Source organism: Takifugu flavidus, chromosome 20 (assembly GCF_003711565.1).
Source record: "Takifugu flavidus isolate HTHZ2018 chromosome 20, ASM371156v2, whole genome shotgun sequence".
NCBI classification, from domain to species: Eukaryota; Metazoa; Chordata; class Actinopteri; order Tetraodontiformes; family Tetraodontidae; genus Takifugu; species Takifugu flavidus.
Window position 1 is genome coordinate 10,538,797 of NC_079539.1, and position 7,121 is coordinate 10,545,917.

At 48.7% G+C, this 7,121-nt stretch overlaps 1 long non-coding RNA gene across 1 annotated transcript; it reads left to right on the plus strand.

Moving 5' to 3' along the window:
* The first annotated feature begins 6,082 nt into the window (after positions 1-6,082).
* On the plus strand, positions 6,083-6,415 carry LOC130517330 (uncharacterized). Its single transcript, XR_008947697.1, has 2 exons — positions 6,083-6,218; positions 6,285-6,415. It is a non-coding gene; the product is annotated as an uncharacterized LOC130517330 (long non-coding RNA).
* The last annotated feature ends 706 nt before the right edge of the window (positions 6,416-7,121 follow it).

Sequence of the window (7,121 nt, forward strand, 5' to 3'; positions counted from 1 at the left end):
GTAATTTGATTAAAAAAAAAAAAAAGTCGTTTAACTCAAAAAAGGTGAGCTTAAAAAAGGAACTATGTGGTGGATCTAGAAGTATTTGATGACATATCAATGACATATTTTAATCATTGATTTTATTTCTTCATTTTTGAACATGTTAAATTGACAAAACCACAAAAACAGCCATGTAACAAAGCAAAAGTGCAAGATTTCTGCTTTCCATAAAAGGATTCATGTTTGAATGAGGAGTATGAACTTTGATCTGATTTCTGCCCTGTTTTAATTATTTTTATCAAATTATTCAAATCCAGTTAATCATAAGTCAAGAAAAGAAAAAATAACAAAATGAAACTGAAAAATGACAGCAAAAACAACAAAACAGAAAACTAAAACAACTCCAGGAGACACTGAATCAATTCAAATCATCAACCTGTATGTTCATTTAACTCTTATCTGTCCAAGTTATCTCCTTAAATAAATGTTTCAGCTTCCTCATCACATTTCCCCATACATTAATTCCATTTTCTGGTTCTTGCTGGCAACTTTCACATCAGTGGCTGATCAGGCTCATTGGCAGCCTTTTAGAGCAGCCAACACTGGCTCACCAGCGCCAGATAGTTTTGTCTTTGCCAGTGGCAACTCGAGCGTTCTGAAGACAGGATTTTTGCAGCCTCCCCTCCAGAGCCTCGTCATGGGGGGGTGTAAGGGATGTGGGGTGCTTTTCCTCTTAGAAGGTACCTGTCTGCGTGTTTGTGTCCAAAAGATGCAATATAGTACCAGAAGATTGTTCTTTTCCTCAAAATCGCCCAGTGTTTATTAAAGTAAGAAATCAAACAGGATAGCAGCAGCCAAATCGTCGTCCCTCCCTCTCCCCCAACACCACCTCCATCCTTGTCCATAGTCTTGTCACCTCACGTTTAGATTACTGCAACTCCCTCCTCTTCGGTCTCCCTCAAAAATCTCTCCACAAGCTACAACTGGTCCATAATTCAGCAGCCCGCATCATCACCAAAACCCCATCTTCCCATCACATCTCCCCCATCCTACAACAACTCCACTGGCTTCCCATCACTTTCCGGATCCAGTACAAAATCCTTCTACTCACCTTCAGAGCCATCCATAAACTTGCCCCTCCTTACCTGTCTGACCTCCTCCACATTGCCATTCCAACACGCCCCCTCAGATCCTCCTCCTCCCTCAACCTCACTGTGCCCCCTGTCTACCTCAGGACCATGGGGGCCAGAGCTTTCAGTCGCTCTGCTCCTCACCTTTGGAACTCCTTACCACCAGACATTCGAAATATCGACTCTCTCCCCGTATTTAAATCAAACCTCAAAACACACCTTTTTCGTCTGGCTTACTCACTGCACCACCCTTAATTGTTTTCTTTGTTTAGGTTTATGATTATATGTTGCTTTGTTGATCTTATGTATGTATGTATGTTTCACCTACTATTTTCTTTTTTTTTTGTTGTAATTGGTGCTATTGCAACTGTTATTGTAATCTTAACTGTGAAGCTGACCTATGATTTTAAATTGTAAATAGTGTTTAACTGTTGCATAGATGTACTGTAAAGTGTCCTTGGGTGTCTTGAAAGGCGCTTTGAAATAAAATCTATTATTATTATTATTATTAAATCATTCAGAAGAGGTAAAAAGCAAAAGTAAAAAGCAAAGATCTCCCAGATCAGAACCTAGTGGTGGGTCAAAACCAAAAGTTAGTCGATGAGAACTTAAGTTGCCACAGCACCACCTCCGGTCTCTGAGGTGCCTGTGTAGTATCTGAACCCTGTGTATCGATTCTCAGCAGGCTTTTACCTCTGTAAGATCTTAACTTGTTTTTCAGACACTTTGGCACCATCTCAAATATGTTCCATATGTGTCCTGTCACCTGTGTTTTTCTGTGCTCGTGATTGAATGTCTTGTTTTTCCCCAATGGGGAATTGCCGTGAAGGAGTCCAAGGGTCCACAGGCTCTTGGGTTCTCGGGTAAAAGACGGGACTCTATACCATTTGGTTTGCTATATTGTGTTATGAGGTCATCAGAAAAGAATGTGTTTACTTGACCATATATAAGGGGCTACCAAACTAAGCACTTAGGAGATCTTCACCATCAGGACCACGAAACCTCCTTCGGGCAAGCTGCAGCGTCCGACTGATACCTGACTGTTCTCTCCAATAAACATCTCTTCAAACCAAGTCGGTGTCTACGAAGATTCCTTTCTCATCAGCACCTTTCAGGAATGCCACAGTTCCAGGCCCTCTGATACAGAAAAGAGGAGGACAGGAACCAGTATATGTTTCATTTGCTATTACAGACATTAATTGTTTGGTGGATAAGATGCCCACACCCACAGAAGGAGACAGTTAGTGGATGTCTAGCCTTTTTAGTTTAACACAGAGCATGCAGCTGGCGATGGGAGACTTTTGAGGAATTTTAGGGAGACAAGTGTCTCTCTGGAATTTGGATAAAGTTGAAGTAGCAGCAGGCATTAAATATAGACCTAACACTGCACGGTTTGGGCCTTGTACAACCACGGTTGGTGAAGCTATGAGACAGATATTTCCAGTATCTCCAGGAGCAATGCAGAACTTAAGATTTAAGTAGGAGGAAAGTGAGTCGGCACATGGGTTCCTTACGAGGTGTAAAGAGGAATGGATGTTTGCCACAGGGTGCCATCCCGGCTTAGATAATCTACACACCACTTTGTTCTGTCAGGCAATAATTTTAGGACTTCCACAATCACTGAAAGTAGCCATGGAAGGAAATCCTGACCTTCCAGGCAGCACATCTGATGTCTGGGAGAGACATCTGTCTCATCACATCAACACATCCATCCATTCATCCTCTACCGCTTATCCGGGGTCAGGTCGCGGGGGCAGCAGCCTAAGCAGAGAGGCCCAGACTTCCCTCTCCCCAGCTACTTCTTCCAGCTCGTCCGGGGGGATCTCCAGGCGTTCCCAGACCAGTCAAGAGGCATAGTCTCTCCAACGTGTCCTGGGTCTTCCCAGGGGCCTCCTACCGGAGGGACACGCCCTGAACACCTTACCAGGGAGGCGTCCAGGGGGCATCCTAACTAGATGCCCAAGCCACCCCATCTGGCTCCTCTCAATGCGGAGGAGCAGCGGCTCTACTCCGAGCTCCTCCCGGATGGCAGAGCTTCTCACCCTATCTCTAAGGTAGAGCCCAGCCACCCTACAGGGCTACCTCATTTCGGGCCATTTGTACCCGTGATCTTAGGATAGGAACGAAGATTGACCAGTAAAAAAGAGGCTCAGCTCTCTCTTCACCACTACAGACCGGTGCAGAGTCCGCATTACTGCCTACGCCACACCGGTCAACCTGTCGATCTCCTGCTCCATTCTTCCCTCACTCGTGAACAAGACCCCGAGGTACTTGAACTCCTCCACTTGGGGCAGGATCTGCTCCTTGACCCGAAGAAGGCACTCCACCGTTTTCCGTTTGGAGGTGCTGATTTTCATCCCAGCCGCTTCACGCGCGGCGGCGAACCAATCCAGTGATCGTTGGAGGTCACGGGCCGATGACGCCAACAGGACCACATCATCTGCAAAGAGCAGAGACCCGATCCTGAGGTCACCAAACCGGACCCGCTCAACACCATGACTGCAACTAGAAATTCTGTCCATAAAAGTTATGAACAGAATCGGTGACAAAGGGCACACCAACCCTCACCGGAAATGAGTTTGACTTACTGCCAGCAAAGCGGACCAAACTGTGATCGTGCAGGAAGCGGACGGCCCGTATCAGGGGTCCCGACACCCGTACTCTCGGAGGACCCCCACAGGACCTCCCGAGGGACACGGTCGAATGCCTTCTCCAAGTCCTTAAAACACATGTGGACTGGTTGGGCAAACTCCCATGCACCCTCGAAGACCCTGCTGAGGGTGTAGAGCTGGTCCACCGTTCCACGGCCAGGACGAAAACCACATTGCTCCACCTGAATCCGAGGTTCGACTATCCGGTGGACCTTCCTCTCCAGTACCCCTGAATACACCTTACCAGGGAGGCTGAGGAGTGTGATCCCCCCATAGTTGGAACACACCCTCCGGTCCCCCTTCTTAAAAATGGACTACCACCCCAGTCTGCCAATCCAGCGGCACCGCCCCCGATGTCCACGCGATGTTGCAGAGTCGAGTCAACCATGACAGCCCTACAACATCCAGAGTCTTAAGGAACTCCGGGCGGATCTCATCCACCCCCGGGGACTTGCCACTGAGGAGTTTTTGACTACCTCGGCAACTTCAGCCCCGGAGATACGAGTGCCCGTCCCCGTGTCCCCAGGCCCTACTTCCTCACTGGAAGGCGCGTTGGTGGGATTAAGGAGGTCCTCGAAGTATTCCTTCCACCGATCCACAACATCCCGAGTTGAGGTCAGCAGCACACCGTCGCCACTATACACAGTATTGACAGCTTCCCCCCTGCACTGCTTCCCCTTCCTCAGACGCTGGATGGTGGTCCAGAACCTTTTCGAAGCCGTCCGGAAGTCGTTCCCCATGGCCTCACCAAACTCTTCCCATGCCCGGGTCTTTGCCTCGGAACCGCCGTAGCTGCACTCCGCTTGGCCTGCCGATACCTATCTGCTGCCTCAGGAGTCCCACAGGCCAGTAAGGCCCAATACAACTCCTTCTTCAGCCTGACATCATCCCTCACCGCTGGTGTCCACCAGCAGGTTCGGGCATTGCCGCCACGACAGGCACCAACCACCTTGCGGCCACCTGTCAGCCACCTCAACAATGGAGGCACGGAACATGGTCCACTCGGACTCAATGTCCCCCACCTCCCCCGGGACATGGTCAAAGCTCTCCTGGAGGTGTGAGTTGAAGCTCCTTCTGACAGTAGACTCTGCCAGGCGTTCCCAGCAGACCCTCACAATATGTTTGGGTCTGCCGGTCCGTCTGGCATCTTTCCCCACCATTGGAGCCAACTCACCACCAGGTGGTGATCAGTTGACAGCTCTGTCTCTCTCTTCACCCGGGTGTCCAGAAAATACGGCTGCAAATCTGATGACACGACCACAAAGTCGATCATCGATCTGCGGCCTAAGGCGTCCTGGTGCCAAGTGCACATGTGGACGCCTTTATGCCTGAACAAGGTGTTTGTTATGGACAATCTGAGACAAACACAGAAGTCCAATAACAAAACAACACTTGGGTTCAGATCAGGGGGGGCGTTCTTCCCAATCACACTGCTCCAGGTTTCGTCGAATCCTTTCTCGAGTCCTCAGAAGTGTACTCCGGCAGGTGCACCAACAAAGTTCACCACAAGCTGAGACCAGACTTCGAAGTACCTTTTACCCTTGCAAGGGGAAGCCGCCACGTACTCTTCCACGCTGACCCGGGGACTCTCACTCTCACCCAGCGTTGTCTCTTTTTATTGAAATACAGGCGTGGTTACACAGCAGGAGGCGTATCTTAGTTACATTGATTGCATCAGCTACAATACTCACACAGGCGGGGGCGAATTCATGCTGAGTCACATTGCTCATGTTTTGACTACGCATTTTTCACGGTACCATATCACACATGTCCAAGGCCATGTGGATGCCGAGGCTTCTTTGACTACCTTGGAGCGGTTCTCAGCATACTCAGAGGCGTCCAGGCCTGACTAGCCTAACCTAAGCAGATATTACACATTCTTGTTTTGTCTTCCTTCTTACTAAACATGCTCACACACAGACCCATTCCCACACTCCACTTTCCCACTTTTAATCCTTCTATTATTACCTATGAAACTACTCTCTTCTACTTTTATTATAATAGAAATAACATAATAATGCAATCCGTGATATTTCACAAATCAGGTCACACTGTCGCTGTCAACATGAGCATTGAAGTCACCCAGGAGGACGAGGGAGCCCCCAGAAGGAGCACTCTCCAGTAAGGATGGGCGGATCGATCCCGTGGTATCGATATATCCATACTCACACGCTACTCATTTGGTATCGATTTTCTTTTATAAATATTGATACTAACTAAAAAAAAAATTGGGGGTGTATGCATCACTTTCCGCCGTTTTAGATTAGTTACTTAAATTAATATGTGCCGGGACACCCCTATACCTGGCGGCGTATTGAGCTGGCCCGTGTCACATGACAGGAGATAGCGAATGAGCATCAACGTGCAACTTAGCCCGCCGAGCCGACACAGTCAGCAAAAGGCAGAGCCAGAGGAAATAATCAGCCAGAGACGCAATCGTCTTAAAGCAGAAAATGTGAATATGATACTTTTTCTGAACAGCAATCTGAGACTTCAGTAAAGTGTGATGACATACCTCAAGTGCACTAAAGGTGTGATGGTGTCAGACATTGTTCTAGTTAATTTTCTCATGGAACAACTGTCTTATGCAGGTTTAAAGGTTAAGAAAATCCTAGTAATCAATTGACCATAATAAATTGTATATAAATGGTCTGTATGTTGGGATTTCTGGTTTGTGTCTGTCTTTGGCCAGCAGGGTGTGGTGTTGAGCACAATTGGGTGCAGCTGGCGCTGCAGGCGGGCGCACCTGTAGGCAATTTACATCTTGCTGCCTATTTAAGCAGGTTGTGCCTGCCTGTCAGTGCCGGGGTGTCTGTTCGTGTAGGGAGTGTGTTTGTTGGTCTAGTGTGGGAGCTTGTTTGGGTTCCTTGGTGTTGATTCCCGTGCTCCCGGTTTTCCTGGAGGGCTGCTCCTGTTCCTGTTCCGTCTCTCCTGGAGGACCGCTCCTGCTCCCCTTGCAGTCTAGGAGGACTGCCTCTGCCCTCAGTGTCTCGGGGCACGTTCGTGAGGCGAGCGTGTTGCGCCGGACTCCCGAGTCCTCGCTGGTCCAGGAGGACTGCAGCGTGTTGAGGACTCACCGGTGTTCCGAGTTCCCGGCAGTCCAAGGGGACTGCGTCTGGTTTGGGGACTTGCCGATGGACCTGGGACGGGCGGACGCTGCCTCCCGATCCCCCTGCGGTCCAGGAGGACTGTTTCTGTTAATGTGTGCTCCCCTTCCCTGTAAATAAAGCCTTTGACCTCCCCACCACTGTGTCCTGGCCTGCGTTCAGGTCCGCTACCACCATGTATCGTAACACTGTATTTGTCTTGTGATTTGTCTTAAATGTAATAATATTTTGACTGACAAAGATTGCCAGTA